The sequence below is a fragment of the Equus przewalskii genome, chromosome 13 (genome assembly GCF_037783145.1).
Source record: "Equus przewalskii isolate Varuska chromosome 13, EquPr2, whole genome shotgun sequence".
Taxonomy (NCBI): Eukaryota; Metazoa; Chordata; class Mammalia; order Perissodactyla; family Equidae; genus Equus; species Equus przewalskii.
In genome coordinates, this window is record NC_091843.1 from 58,882,573 (window position 1) to 58,898,955 (window position 16,383).

The window sequence follows — 16,383 nt, forward strand, 5'->3', positions numbered from 1 at the left end:
ATTATACATTTACATATATATTAAGAGATGTATAACAAAAAAGTATTATTCTAAAGTTTTGTTCTAAGGAAGTTTTGACCAAAAGGTTTTGTTCTAAAGAAACAAAATGAATGAGTAATTTGGCAAACATGGTAAAAAAGGTAGTACAAAATCACTTGCAAGTTATGACTCTTTTTTTTTTTAAAAAACATTTTTTTTTTTTAAAGATTTTTTATTTTTTCCTTTTTCTCCCCAAAGCCCCCCGGTACATAGTTGTGCATTCTTCGTTGTGGGTCCCTCTAGTTGTGGCATGTGGGACGCTGCCTCAGCGTGGTCTGACGAGCAGTGCCATGTCCGCACCCAGGATTCGAACCGACAAAACACTGGGCCGCCTGCAGCGGAGCGCGCGAACTTAACCACTCGGCCACAGGGCCAGCCCCAAGTTATGACTCTTTTTAAATCCACCAGGACCTCATACATTAAAGAGAAGAGTACTTAGAATTTGTTTTCTTAGCATAGGAATATTTATTGAAATGGATATTTTTTTCCTCCTTAATGTTGTGTTGACAACTACTATTCTCATAAAAATTCCCAGAGTAGGGAATTAGAGGACCATTCTGACTGGCTAATAGATGGGGGTGATGTACAATCAGATTTAATCACCTCTGTTTTCACCAAGAAAAATTAAGTGGTACTATCTCTTTTATTTCTATGCAGACCTCTCTTTCAAGGCTGCGTTTAGTGTACGTGTCACCTAGTCCACGAGTATACTTGAGTATCTACTTTGTGCTGGCTCTGTGCTAGGTGCTCCAGAGACAGCAATGAACAAACAGACATGGTTCTCATCATTGTGTTCCAGTCTAGTAGAGACAACAGGCATTTATTCATTTTCAAGAGTTAATTTGGTGATCAAATTGTACAAGGTACTGTGAAGGAGACTGTAGTTTGGAAATACCTGGTGCTCTTAATCTTAACAGTGTAGAATAGGGCACGGTTTGGCAGGGATGGGAAGAGGAAGGACGGTTGAGAAGTGATTTGCCCAGTTTGAATCTCCGCCAGAATGGTCCTGATCACTGTGTCCCTATGTTGAATCCATGATTTCTGTTTGAAGAATAATTTTGGTTGTGTCTGTGACTGTGTTCCTATATGTGCACTTGGAAAATACAGGAACAGAATGGAGGGAACTGACATGGCAAGCTCAGAAGTTTCTTGTTTTCACACAGTAACCTAAAATACAAGTGAAGTAACATTTCTACAATAAAACAGACTGTCCATGACTATTTTTGCACCAATTTTTAAAAATCCCTGTTTTGAACCAGGTTAAGGTTTGCTTACACTAGTTTGAAATTTCATTGAGACTCAAAGTCAGAAATGCCCAATTCTTCAAAATGAGCAAATAATTCAAAAAGTAACAATAATTTTCGTGTAAGGACACAACTTTGGTTATTTTCAAATCGTAGCACCAAATCGGGAGAAAAAGTATCTGGTTAATTAGATGAGAATATACTCCATTTGCCCAGAAACCTGGTGTCAACACATTTGTGTACTAATTTATCTTCAAGTTTCTGAAGTGTTTGTTATTAATTCAAGGTACTATAATCAAATCCTTAGAAAATTTGAAAGCACTAGTTTTACGTAACATTTTTGGATGAAAATCTTACTGTTTATTCACTGTGAAAAATTTATAATATTAAGAATCCACAAAGAAGGAAAATAAGAATAAACTGTATTTAGTTCTTTCTTTTTTTTTTTTTTTTTAAATTATTTTTATTTTTTTTATTTTTTATTTTTTATTTTTTTTTTTAAAGATTTTATTTTTTTCCTTTTTCTCCCCAAAGCCCCTCAGTACGTAGTTGTATATTCTTCGTTGTGGGTCCTTCTAGTTGCGGCATGTGGGACGCTGCCTAGCGTGGTTTGATGAGCAGTGCCATGTCCGCGCCCAGGATTCGAACCAACGAAACACTGGGCCGCCTGCAGCGGAGCGCGCGAACTTAACCACTCGGCCACGGGGCCAGCCCCTATTTAGTTCTTTCTTTGCTTATATATACTTTTTTGTTTGTTGTTACCATGAAAAACTTTGCAAAAAAGCTTTCAGCAGGTAGTGTATTTTGGGAAGTGGTTTCAGGGAGTGAGAATGATGGACTAGGATGAGTGAACAGGGAGAGAGGGAGGTCAATCAAATGTGTGATAGTGACTTAGTCACTGCTGTGTGTAACTGGGGCTTGATGCTGCTAGGGACCCTCTGAGAAGCTGGGAGGAATGTGCCTCAGAATTACCTACCTGAGAGCCAGAAGAGGAGAGCGATTATCCCTCAGCTCCTGCCCTCGTGGTCAAGGGTTTCCCTATGGACTGTTAATTCCCTCACACTTCAGGCTTCTTCACGCATCAGACAGGTCAAGTGGGTTCCAGCAAGTGTCTCACCTGGCAGATTCAGAGAAATTCTTGAGCAAAAGAGAGATACATGTGCCGTTGAGGCAAGATGCTCTCACCTGATTGTCACTGCAATGGCTGGAGTAAAAGGGAGGCTGAGAGATGTGAGTCAGGACACAAAACATATCTAATATAATCCATCCCTTGCACTGTTCAGATTTGCTCCTCCCTCCATTAAATGCACTTCATTACAGAACCTTCAACATGGTGGCCGGCTCCAGCATTTCTGAAAGACTTAATAGAAGATAGTGGAAAGAGCCACAGTTCCTGTTGCTGCAATTGTTCTGAGCCTATACTTGGTATTTATCATCTCCCACTTCTATTACCTGCTCTGGCTTCCCTCGCCCTCAGCTGACATTTCACTGGGTCTAGGTTACTTATCAGGTGTAGTGATCCAGATCTTTGTTCCTGAAAGGTCTAAGTCCTTAATGCTTTTCCCTTGTTGGGTCATGGTTTTCAGCTATCACTGAATATGGAAACACCAATAGATGTCCCAGAGGCTTCCCTAGGTTTCAAACATGCTCCTCTTGGCTCCCATTGTGTAGCGGCAACCCTAGCTCTTCGTGGTACTTAGGGTCAATTATCTTCACCAATATGGTGATTCCTTTCTTTGCTTGTTTTCACAAAGTCCACACGGTAGTCAAAGCTTCAGGTTCAGTCTCTGGAAGCAACTTCCCAGTAGAGGATAAGGTTGAGGAGACAGAAAGTACAAATAAGCAAATGGGTCCTTTGAAGTGATAGTGAGAGAGTCCAATTGTACCTGCACCCTTTCACCCACGTCGTGTATTCCAGTTACAGGCAACATAGCCTTCTGTATTGAACATCAGGTCAATGCGTATAACCACGTCTGGAAGGACAGTCCCCTGACCCCACACAGTGTCCTCCTAGAACTGGCACTGTAGCTGAACTTTTAATAAGCTATTCTATTGTTCTATTACCTTGTGGACATGTGCCCACTGTTGCACCTCCTTCATTGTAAAATTTTGCCTTGAATCTTTCGCCAGTGAATCGAGAATTTGGTAAGCTCTCAGACGGCTGTTTTGTCTTGGCCATAGCTCCAGAGTACCCTGTGGTAGAGCTGAGGGACAGGCTGCACCGTGTGCACTGGTTACCACAGCAATGGCTGGAGTCAGAGGGGGTCAAGAGGGTGTGTGGCAGGACATAAGAAGTGTAGAACATACACTATGTGCTGTTTTGTAACTTGAATATTTCCTTGAATAAATTCATTTTTGGGTTGCTGATTTTATTGTTTTTATTTAGTTAACCTGATCTTTATTTATTAGTTCTACTCATTTTCTGGTTTTTAATTCATTAACTTCTGGTTTTGTGTTTATTATTTGATCTCTTTTGCTTTCTCATGGGTTTATTTTGCTTGCCTTTTCTAATTTCTTGACTGTAATGCTTAGATTTTCTCTTTTTTATTAGCAATGTAAGTACTTCAGGGCATAGATTCTCTTCATTGGTTGTAACATAGTGTTTTTATTATTATTTTCTAAAAAGATATTCTGCAATTTTGGTTTTCATTTCCTCTTTGACTCAAGAGTTGTTTAACAGAGAGATTTTTTTCTTAACATTTTATTTTGAAGTAATATCAAACTTCCAAAGAAGTTACAAGAAGTCAAAGAACCACCCTATATCCTTTACCCAGTTTTACCAATTGTTAACATTTGCTTTATCATTTTCTGTCTCTGTCTCTGCAAGCACACATTCACACACACACGCACACACACGCACACTCACACTCACACACACATACTATTCCTTTTTCTGAATCAACTAAGAGTGAGTTACAGGCAAAATATCCTTTCTATTAGGTATTTAGTATGCAGTTTCCCAAAGGACCACAGTGCAACCTAGGCAATCACAGTGCAGCTGTCTAAATGAGAAAATTAACTCTGATACACTTTTACCAGCTGATCTAAAGACCCTGTTTAAATTTTGCTAATTGTCCCAATGGGTGCCCTTTCTAGCAAATGGACCAAATCCAGGATTATATGTTGCTTTAGTTGTCATGTCTTTTAATTTTTATTCAGTCTAGAATAGTTCCTAAGTGTTTCCTTGTCTTTTATGACTTTGACATTTTTGAAGAGTACAGGCCATTTTGTTGTTGTTGTTGTTGTTGAATGTCCCTCAACTTAACAGTCTAATATTTCTTTGTTATTAAATTCCACTTACGCATTTTTGGCAGTAATATTACACAGGTGCTTTGTTTTGCTCAGTGTATCGTATCAGCAGGCACACAATGTCAATTTGTCCCATTATTGGTGATGTTAAATTGAATTAGTTGATTAAGGTGGTCAGTGTCTGTCAGTTTTCTCTATTGTAAAGATGTATTTTTTTCCTCTTTGTAATTAGTAAGTACTTGTGAAATATGTTGAGATTATGTAAATATCATATTTCTCAGCAAATGTTCTCCTATTAGTTTTAGCACCCATTGTTGATTCTTGCCTGATTCAATTATTACTATCATGGCTGCAGTTTTTAATTCCATCATTCCTTTGATATTTATTTTGAATAAATATATCATTATATATTGCCCATCCTTCCTCCCTCTCTCTCCCTTTCTTTCTTTCTCAGTAAGGAGGACACATGGATTGTTATTTTATTCAATGAGTTAAAATCCATTACTATCATTATTTATTTTGATGCTCAAATTGATGCAGTTTTGGCCAGTAAGAACTTTCAAGCTGTCCAGTGTTCTTTTGACAAGAACTCATCATTTTTAAAAAATCACTTTAATTTCATGGCATAATATGGCAGATGGATCCAGAAGCCTAGTGAGACTCAAGTTTAATCCCTTTAGTAAGACTCTAATTGGTGGTGGGAAAGACTATGGTGGCACATAATGTCTCTTTGTCTCTATTTTTGTGATGTGATAGGTCTATATCTCTTAATTCGTTGAGTTCACAAAATAATAATTACCCAGTGGTATAGTGCGTAATAGAAAGATAGAACTCAATTAGTTCCCTATCAATCTCTGAAGGTGACCACTGACTACTTTTTGGTATCGATATGAACTTATGGACTTAAATATATTTGGTGAATTTTAATCCATTACAATTATTATCCTTATTGGAGCTCAAATTGTCCATCTTTGGCAGGTGGGAACCTCTTCAGATTGATTCCTGAGTCCTTTAGACGTAACCCTAATGATCTTGATATCTTCCTCCCCTCTGGCATGACGAGATGTTCCAGATTTATTTTATATATTTCCTCCCCGGTCCTGGAATCAGCCCTTTTTCTGAGACAGTGTCTCTCAACCTTTTAAAAAATTATCACAACCCCAAAGAGAAAAATTGAATTAAATTTTAAGTAATTAAATTAAAATTAAATGAATATGTCCTTAATGAAAGAAATAAAATATTAAAGAATAAAATTTTTTTCAGGTAGAGTTGAGCTTTGGAAGACCACAAACCATTGTAATGTAAGATTTTTTCATCTTCCCAGAACCAATTTTCTCTCCCTTGGGGGGTGATATTGCCCTAGTGAGGGCATGCCCTAAGAAGCCCTGTTTTGGTGGGAATGTTTCACTGCCACGATCTGAGCACTAGGGATATCTCAGTACTGTAGGGTTTTTCTTAACTTCGTTACTACACCTGCATTTCCTTTCTTCTACGCTGAGGATCCCATAATTATTCCCTTGCTTTATCCCACATTGTATTACGACAAACTCACAATAGCAATGCTAATGCTACTACAAATATGATTACTCCAAACAGTTAAAATTGGCTCTGCACATGCTCTACTTGCTCTTCCTCCTCCCTTCCTTCCTTTTTAGATGATTCTACTATCTATGTTGTATGAACTTTCAGCCATTAAGTACTATCCTCCATTCAATCCTCATTTAGTTCTAGTTCTGCGTGAAACTATTTAATGCTTACCACTATGTCTTACGGTAGCCTCTCTGTGGTCATTCCGGTTATCTGAAGCTGGTTCTCTAGTGGATTCCTCAGGAGGGCTCGTGGGTACACTAGTCCCTAAGTTTTCGCACATTGACATCAATTTGAGTTCTTTACATTTGAAAGTTAGTTTGGGCTGAACAAAACCCTTGGCTAACATATTCTTTCTTAGAATATCTAACTATGTATGTTACTTCATTTTCTTGCAGCATAAAATTGCCAGAGGATGACAATTATTTAGATGAAAATCTAATTTTCTTTCCTTTCTAAGTTACTCGCTCATTTTTTTAAATGCCCAAAGGATGTCTCTCTTTTTTTCTTTAAATTCTAATCATTTTACTAGCATATGTCTTGGTGTTGGTAATTATAAATTTCAACATGTAGTATCAGGGAAATTTTTAAGGGAAGTTTTATTGAATTGATAGTTTTTAGCAAATGTTCTCAAACCTTGCTTAGGTTTTCTTTTTTTCAGACTCCTATTAAGAGTATTGGATCTTCTTTGTCTATATTCAATATTTGTCACTTTCTTTTAAGTCCTTTTAACTCTGTCGTCATTCCTTTTTTTTTTTTTAAAGATTGGCACCTGAGCTAACAACTGTTGCCAATCTTCTTTTTTTTTTTTTTCATGCTTTATCTCCCCAAACGCCCCTGTACATAGTTGTATATCTTAGTTGCAGGTCCTTCTAGTTGTGGGATGTGGGACACCGCCTCAATGTGGCCTGACGAGCGGTGCCACGTCCGCGCCCAGGATCCGAACCCTGGGTTGCTGCAATGGAGCGCGCTAACTTAACGACTCGCCACAGAGCTGGCCCTTCATCATTCCTTTTTGATTTTTGTCTTTATTCATTTTTAATTTTTAATACAATACTCCTTTTTACCTTATAATTTTAAGACATTATATGTTATGTTTATTTGCTTTTCTGCTCCTTCTAGTTTATTCTTCATTACTGAAATGCTTTTTTAAAAATTTATTTCTAATTCTTTAATGAGCACTGTCACTTCATTTCTGAGGTTTTTTTCTTATTCTGATGTTGTTCTTTCATATTTTGTACCATTTCTTACTATCTATTAGTCCATTTGGAAGTAATTTTGGTTTGATATGTGGGCACATCCTTCTGACATGCTTTCATCATTGTAAGTGTTTTTTTTGCCCCTTTTTCCTTATAATAAGGTATGGGATTTGACCTCAATGCTTGTCTTTCTAAATTTTTATGAAAAATTAGCTTTTCTCAACTTTTAGAGGGAGGTATGGATCAGGACAGTATTTCTAACTCATGTAGTTCCTACTTCTATTGTTTTTAGGTAGTGTTAAGCAATATGGTGGCTTACTCTTTGAGATTTCTTGCCTTGTTCCCATAAACCCTTTCTCTTCCTTTGTCTCTGTTGTCACTATACTGCTTTATATGATCTACTCCCAGCAATTTCCTCTCACTGTGGCAGCTCTGTCTCAGAAAAGAGCCCCAGCTGATCACTTCTGGAAGTTTGTAGACTGCTCCAGTCTCTTCAAAGTTTGCCAGATATTTCTTCCTCTCACCTGTTTTAGATTTAGAAACTTTGCCATTTTCAGCCTGCATTCTCAAATTGGTTTGCAGTGCTTTCCAATGAATACTTATTGACTTTTGGGGGACTCTCCCATTCTCAGGTTCCTCATCTACTTTGTTATTACTTTTTGCTTCTTCCCACAAAGATGCTGATAACATGCAGGTCTCTTGTGGATCTTGGCGGCTTCTCCTCGTATGTTTCTCTTTCGGGCTTTATGGGACTATCTTGTCATCTACTTTTGCTATAAGTATTGTCAATGGTTTGTTTTGGTTTTGCTATTTTGTTGCCCTTTCTTTCTTCTTTCTTTTCTATGAGAGTCTTTGGAAGATTCAAAAACTATGCCACTGCTCTTACCATTATTTTTCAGAATTCATAAAATACTTTTGACATTTACCATTTACCGTGCAGGCTGGAGCAATAGCACTGCTTACCTGAAAATGAAGCAACACGAATGTGAATCATGGGAACAATCTCAGTCTAATTCCCTTGTTTTAGAGATCAGACAACCAAAGGCCCTGTTGATTTGTTTAATCATCAAATTTTTTGTTTATGTTCAAAGAGATCTGATAATAAGGGTAAATGTACTAGCACTTAATGAGCAGAGTACTTGAAATATTTGGGACCTCTATATATTTTTATTGACTTTAATTGAATCAAATGGACAGTTCTCTATGCACCTTGAATCCATAAATTGTGTATTAAAAACGTGAAGTTGTAATCTTGTTGAGCATAATTCAACAAGTTCTACTAAGCATACAGTGAAATAATTTTTCATTGTTCACTAGTTTCCTTCAAGTTGGAGCTTGGAAACAAGAGCTTTTAAAGCCAAGGGAGAAAGACTTAAAAAAAAAAGGCAAAAATAAGTATGAAAGCCAATTAATTCTTGTTTTGGGGGGGTTCATTTCTTTATCTAGAGAAGCTTATTATTTAAAGTTTTTCAATGCATGGCCTACTATATTTGTTTATTTTAACATAATAAGCTAATCAAAAGAATGTGAATAAGAGTTTTCCCTTGTTTGGTTTTGAAAGAAAAATGTGTTTATAAAATGTAAAGGCCAACTTGTCATTTTCTTTTTGGAGAAATATCTCTTGCTAGCTGAATTTATAAAATGAATTAATTTATTCTTATTTCAGCAACAGGTTATCTGAGCCAGGATTTTAGGCTGGATATCTAAACAATTTTTGTGATTTATTTGTTCTTCTATTCTTTAATGATGCCTAATTCCCAGTTAGGTCATTCTCATTTTCTATTGCTTCTCATGTTATTAAACCAAGGAGAATTTGTTCTGAAGACATATTTATTAATTGGCACTGAAAGAATCTATGTGCTCCAAGGATCAAAATCTTCAAGGAGAATTATAAAAACTGTTGAATGACCCAAAGAGCATCATAGATTTAGGAAAGAAAAATACACAGTAAAGGAGAATAGAAGAAGAGATAGAAAGAGAGAAAGAAAGAAGGAAATACTTGGGTGGTGAAATTGTGGAGGTCGTTCCAGAGAACATTGTAACTACTGGAAAAAACCAGAATGCCATTAATATACTTCCATATTTCTCTTCCACAGTAAAGTAAAGCACACACACAAATACACACACACACACCGCCCCCCCCGCCCCCCCCACCCCCCGCCCCGGAATGACCCTTCAATTCCACATTTGGATATAGCTTTGGTATGCATATCTGTGGGAAAATTTTGTGGGAAAAAGTAGAGAAAGAAAACTTTCGGCTGCATAGTGTAGACTGTCTACTGGGATTTAGGGACACTACTTAGAATCATATTTTGACACAATCACTGTTGCTGTCATTAATCAGGTCTTCTCAACTCAGAGACTTACTGAATTTTAAAACTTTGCATTTTGTATTTCCATTGACTTGACGTTATTTATTACAGTCAAAGCCATCAACAAATAATGAGACTGAGGCCCTGAAAAGTCTAATGTCTGTGTAGTGATCATGACTATATCTTAGAGAGATTCTATTGAACTATGTCGTAGGAAACAAACTTGTAAAAAGGCAAGCTGAAACTTTGAAATCACAAGTCTGTATCAGTAAGTGGGCTTTGCTTGCAGGTAACAAGAAAACTGAGGTAAAGAATACAGGACATTTAATGATTTATGTAACTGGAAGTCTTGAGTTAGGGCAGACTTAAGGTTAGTTTGATTCTCCAACTCAAAAATAGTATTAAGGTCCCATTTTCCCACCATTTTTTTGTTTCATAGTATTGGTTCCATCTTTATTTCAAAGTTGAGAACTGAAAAGGATGTTGAGACACTACAAAATGTTACAATATGTCTGCCAGTTGCTCCCAGGATTCCATGCTTCCTCATTCAAATCCTGAGAGAGAGGAAGAGAGCTGGCTTCTCACTGCTCTCTCAGAAATGCATCCATCAATTAGTACTATAATGCTTAAAAAATAGGGATTTATCTAACTCCATTATTTTCTCTACTATTATTAGTTGGCATTCTACTGTCAAAAAAGTTCTTTCCTCTCCTTCCCCACTCCTCCCTCTTTTCCTTTCTTCCTTCATTTCAGCATGCAATCATAGATTCTTATTTTATCCAATGGATTATAATCTAGTGATGATATTTATTTTAATGCTCAAACTGTCCAATTTTGTTCATATTTTGAGCATTTCTTACTTTCTGAAACAACGAGATGTTCTAAGTTCATTTTGTACTTTTCCTACTCTGTCCCTTGAATCAGCCATTTCTCCCCAGAGCCCTGTTCCCAGGAGTGGAGAGTAGTATTTAGAAAACAAGTTCTGGGTGCCAGACGTACTCATTGCTACTGATGTGCCATTGAATCTAGGTCCTCCTAGAGGCTGAGCTAGGAAATACGAACGTATATACACACATACACACATAATACTTCTTAAAAGGTGATTGCTTCCTATCAAAAGGTTTCAGGGTACATTTGCTATTTAATTATAGCTGAAAATGAGAGGCAATTTGTTGATCTTATGATTCTAGTTTGGTCAAATGTATGTAAAAAGACCTGTTGAATATCATTAAGCAAAGATAGGATTTGAATCCCTGAAATAATCTGTCTATGTTACAATAACTCAAGAAATCACTTGTTTGTGACCTAAATATATCACTAAAGAACTAAAAAGTGGGCCTGAGTCTTCAATGTTAATCAATAAGAACAGAGCCTTGCATATATCTATGTACTGGTTTTGATATGTGCTTGTGAAATAGATAGATCTGGAGCTGTTAGGCCCATTTTACAGATGGGAAATCAGAGAAGACCCTTAGGGTCTTAGTTATAGTCTTACTAGGACATGCCTTTTGGTCACTCGTTCAATTTCTTTTCCACAGCCTCCACTACTTTGTGATCAATGCAATTTCCCAGAACAAGCCCACCATTTAAACAACAAATACTTTTTGCGCTCTTTCTTTTGGTGGCTGCAATTGTCCTACCAAGGAGTCTACCTGCCTAAGCTTTCAGAAGATAATTAGTATCTAAAGTCATAAAAAAAAATCCAATCCTGAAATTCAGAGGATTTTATGTCCTCCTAATATGTACCTCAGTAGTTCTTGTCAAGCCTACGTTCTTCTGCCTGGAGCTAGGAATATTCCTTTGTTTTCTTTCCAGGGACAGTCCATGGTTATTCCGTAGTCTAACTCAAAATTATGTGCTGCAATTTTTACCTATATCTGGTGCTTGGTATCAAGTTATAGGAAATACTCTGTGACATTGGAATTTGTGAGGAATTTGAACATGTGGTTCTGTGGAATCAGAGATGGCATATATGAGTAGTAATTCATCACAGACACATAGGCTTCCTTTTTGAGGGAAGTTAACTTAAATACAGATGTAGTTTTCTTCCAGTGAAGGAGCAATTCAGGGTAAGGCTGTGGGAGCATTTCTTCACTCCTTGTGGGATGGGTTTGTGCAGCCCACCTGGGGTGAAGTTGGCTTACTGTATCAAAAGGAAAACATTTTTCAAAGCTTTGTATTTAGATGTTAAGGTTTATTCAACTGGAAAATTTTAAGTAAAAACAGGAAATATTTTTCTGTATAAAACTAAATATGTAAAACACTCAAACACTCTTAGAACACTTTAAACTACTTTACTCCCAACATTATATTTCAGTGAGATTAACCCAGGTATCTTCTTAAATTCTGAAGTTCTGTATTCAAAAGAAGAAAAACATACTTGAATCATAGTTGCGTTGTGGGTTAACTGAATTCATTTAGAGTGACTCTTTTCTTTGTTTGGTAAGTATACATTATATCTTTACCAGGTGCTATTCACAAGATGCTTTTAGAAGTGGAAGTCTGGCATTTTTATATTTTATTCCTTTTTGGTTTTCTTCCACTGTGAATGAGAAGAAGTGATTGGCTTTTACGTGTAACTCAGGGCAACTTATTATATTTTAGTCTCTTCATTGTGTACGCAAGGCTTGTCCGTGCTGTGGCTACTGTATTAAATATCTTGATGGTTCTATAGACAACCTTTCTTAAATTGAAAACATTGATTAGTGGTTTTCTGGAAGTGTTCTGTCTGGTCGTCTAAACTTGGGCTGAAAAGGTAAGGAGTATATACAGGGAGGTTTTCTACCAAATATTGTTATTGTAGAAAATTTAGTGTTTATTCTATAACATGAGGCAGTAAGAAACTGCTGTATCCCCTTTATTTTTCTAGGGCAGATTTTCTCAAGCTCCCACCTTGGTGGACTCCCAAGAAATTCAGTCTCAGTCATTACTAAGCCTCTTTCCCCGCCATCCTGATCACCAAAGCTTTTAAGGATCCTTCACAGTCCAGAACATTATGTTCCTCAGTCTTTAGTCTAGACTGCTCATTTCCTAAGGCACATGCTAGCAGCGTCAATTCTGGGCCAAGACTGGACACAAAATCTTTCCCCAAGGTGCCCATGGACATGATTCTTAGTATTCTATGCCCATTAGTCTTCCACAGGTCACCTTCAAGACCCGTCAGAGGGCTAGTCACATTTTGGGGAGAGCATGTGAGTGGAGATGAGCTATGGTCCCCCAACTCTTCAAGAGAATGTCTCCTACTTCCTCCTCCCTTAACTCAAAGCTCTCTCCTCCCTCTTCTCTTTCTCTGGAATGACCAGTAAGTCCTTCCATGAGTTTAAGTTTTTGAATATAAAAGCCAGGAGAGACTATTATTTTCTACCCAATAGCTTCTGTTTTATATTTGGACACAAAAACATTTGAGGCAAGGCAAGGGAACACATAAGCTTAGAAACCTCTTTGGGATGGAGAGGGGAAAATATGTATGCATGGAAGAATAAAAAACACATATTAATATTTTGACAAATTAGTCTCTTAATAATATTATTATTATTTTTTGCTTTTATTAAAGACAACTTTAAAATTTTAGGTTTACAATAAAATTGAGAGGTAGGTTCAGAGATATTTCATATACCCCCTGCTCCTACACATGCATAGCCTCCCCCCGTTATCAATGTCACTCACCAGAATGGTACACTTTTTTTTACCAAGTATGAACCTGCATTAACACATCGTAATCAGCCTATGTCCATAGTTTACCTTAGGGTTCACTCTTGGTGTTGTACATTCTGTGGTTTTGGACAAATGTGTAATAACATATATCCATCATTAAATATTATACAGAGTTATTTTCACTGTCCTAAAAAACCCTCTGTGCTCTGCCTATTCATGACCCCCTGACGCTGCCTTGTGACTCCTGATTTTTTTGCTGTCTCCATAGTTTGGCTTTTTCCAGAAGGTCATATAGTTGGAGTCATACAGTGTGTCGCTTTCTCGGATTGGCTTCTTTCACTCATTAATATGCATTTAAGTTTTCTCTTTGTCTCTTCATGGCTTGATAGCTCATTTCTTTTTAACACTGATAATATTCCATTGTCTGGATGTACCACAATTTATTTATCCATTCACCTATTGAGGGACGTCTTGGTTGCTTCCAAGTTTTGGCAACTATGAATAAAGCTGATATAAACATCTGTGTGAAGGTTTTTATGTGGACATAAATTTTCAGCTTCTTTGAATAAATACCAAGGAGCACAATTGCTGGATTGTAGAGTAAGAGTGTGTTTAGTTTTGTAAGAAACAACCAAACTGTCTTCCAATGTGTCCATACCATTTTGCATTCCCACCAGCACTAAATGAGACTTCCTGTTACTCCACATTCTCGCCTGCATTTGGTGTTGTCAGAGTTCCAGATTTTGGTCATTCTAATAGGTATGTAGTAGTATCTCATTGCTGTTTTAATTTGCCTTTCCCTGATGACATATGATGTGAAGCATTTTTTCATATGCTTTATTTGCCATCTGCATATCTTCTTTGGTGAGATGTCTGTTGAGTTCTTTGGTCCATTGTTTAATGAAGTTGTTTGTTTTCTTATTATCAGATATTTTTTATTCCTCTTGGAAGAATGAAAACAAAAGGCATATTGATGTTTAGTATTTAATTGTTAGTATTTATTCTCTCAAAGTATATTCAGAATCAAAGATAACCTTTTGTAGTCAATATGTCCTAACCAGAAGAAAGTTCTTATTTATGTAACTTCTTTTCCAAAGAAAGTTAGAGGAGCTGAACTGATAACTTAGTCCAAGACAGAAATAAGGGGATGAGAGGAAACCTTTTTGTGATGTGCCTCCTTGCAGAATCAGTCAGAAGCAGACCTGCTGTGCTGGAGAGGAACTTGTTGGGACTGGGGTTGAGAATTGGTAGACACCAAAAGAGGTTCATCTCTGTCACAGGCCTGGACTACCACTGGTTGACCCTCTCTCCATCCTATTTGGGTAACTCCTCTGGTTCTGCATCAACATGTATTTGCAGGCAATGAAATCCATGGAAAACCCAAGAGAGAATCTATCCTTGAAAGGAATTTAAGCACCATATGAGACAACCATTAGGAAAAAAATCAGGGGCCAGCCCCATGATGGAGTGGTTAAGTTCATGCGCTCCACTGCGGTGGTCCAGGGTTTTGCTGGTTCGGATCCTGGGTGCGGACATGGCACCGCTCATCAGGCCACGTTGAGGCAGCATCCCACATGCCACAACTAGAAGGACCTGCACCTAAGATATACAACTATATATGGACGGGGCGGGGGTGGGGGTGGCGTGGATTGGGGGAGATAAAGCAGGAAAAAAAAAGAAGAAGATTGGCAACAGTTGTTAGCTCAGGTGCCAATCTTTAAAAAAAAAATCAGATGACTTCTAAAATTTCTGAGAAGTCTAGAGGAGCTATTATCTAAATAAGCATAAATGGATAAGGTACGCCGAGTTAAATTTGTGCCTTAGTTCTTGGTGTTTTGGACATACCATGCTACTGCCTCATTGCCAAGTTAAAGAAATAGAGGAATCGGGATCTTGATAATTTTCTCTTGATTCCTAATGCCCATTTTTGCAGAGCAGTATGAAAACTTTTGGGTAAAAACTGAGACCCAATCACAGCATAGAGATTGTTTACACATATCTAAAAGAAAAATATTGCCACACACTTAGAGAATGAGAACTCCTTATCACATAATTTCTCATTTTACCTGTGACTAAGAGCCTTGAAGAATGTACATTATTTAAGGAATGAATTCTGGTTACTGATTTTATATCCAACACCTTTTGGGCTTTCCTAGTGGGATGTAATTTCAGTTTTTCTCACTAGATAAAACAGCTACTCTGCTTATCACAAAGCAGAGTGTGTTTATATTCCAAGACCTGTGATTTGATGACTTGACCAGCCCAGTACCATTCTGATATTGTTAACCAGTTGCTTTACATGGTTATTGTATTTTAGAATGTAAAACTGGAACTGAAACTTTAAGAAGTCTCTAGTTCAGGGACCAGCCTCATGGCGCAGCAGTTTAGTTCGCACGTTCTGCTTCGGTGACCCGGGGTTTGCGGGTTTGGATCCTGGGTGTAGACCTACGCACTGCTTGTCAAGCCATGCTGTGGCAGGCGTCTCACATATAAAGTAGAAGAAGATGGGCACAGATGTTAGCTCAGGGCCAGTCTTCCTCAGCAAAAAGAGGAGGATTGGCAGCAGATGTTAGCTCAGGGCTAATCTTCCTAAAAAAAAAGAAAAAAAAGTCTCTAATTCAGTGGTTTCCTCAGAATTCCCCATGGTGCCTTTCAAAATATACAGATGTATAAACCTCATTGAATCAGAATCTCCTGTTAGTGGAACCCAGGACTCCACTGATTTTGTCTATCACTCCTCTTTCAGAAATGATACCATCTAAACCATCTGTAAACCGGATAGGAGATTGGTAAGTATGGGGGCACTGTAGCTTTATTTCTCATTTAATCAGACTTTAAATATATGAGCAGAGAATTCTAAAAAGAGAAAACGGCCTCAAAATAAGACAGCTTAGTTTTGAAGGTTTTCTATTTCGTAACCTGTTTCTATTCAAAACAGGAGATCTTGAGGTATTTTGAGGCTCTATGAAATCTTCCATGACTAACTGGAATAGAAGCTCTGCGTCCTTGATTGCACTGTCTTATCTCGCCATCACTCACTGTGGGACCGAATATGGACTTCCCCTTTTGTTCATGGTCTTTAGGGGAAGTTTTTTGTAA